Source organism: Penaeus monodon, chromosome 29, assembly GCF_015228065.2.
Source record: "Penaeus monodon isolate SGIC_2016 chromosome 29, NSTDA_Pmon_1, whole genome shotgun sequence".
NCBI classification, from domain to species: domain Eukaryota; kingdom Metazoa; phylum Arthropoda; class Malacostraca; order Decapoda; family Penaeidae; genus Penaeus; species Penaeus monodon.
In genome coordinates this window covers 35,898,645-35,898,955 of record NC_051414.1, presented here as the reverse complement: position 1 = coordinate 35,898,955, position 311 = coordinate 35,898,645, and positions in this window count along the sequence as shown.

The following is a 311-nucleotide window of genomic DNA, read 5'->3' as shown; positions in this document are numbered from 1 at the left end:
AATTCAATCATAATTTATTTTGCATCTGAGAAAAAACAAAAACAATGTATATATTTTTAATCATTAGTATTATAAATATGTTACTGCCAATGTTAAAGTAAAAATGATTTTCGTTATTCATTTATCAGCTTAATTACACACGATCCTTGTCACCACTTAGAGGCCACTTAGAGGTAAGGAATTTGCATAAATCAGAACATTATCTCAAGAAGTGATGACTCATCGTAGGACGAGGAATTAAACGAGTGAACAAGATAACAGGAAACAGGTAAATGGGATTTGAATAATCTGTCAACTCTCTCTTTCTGTTT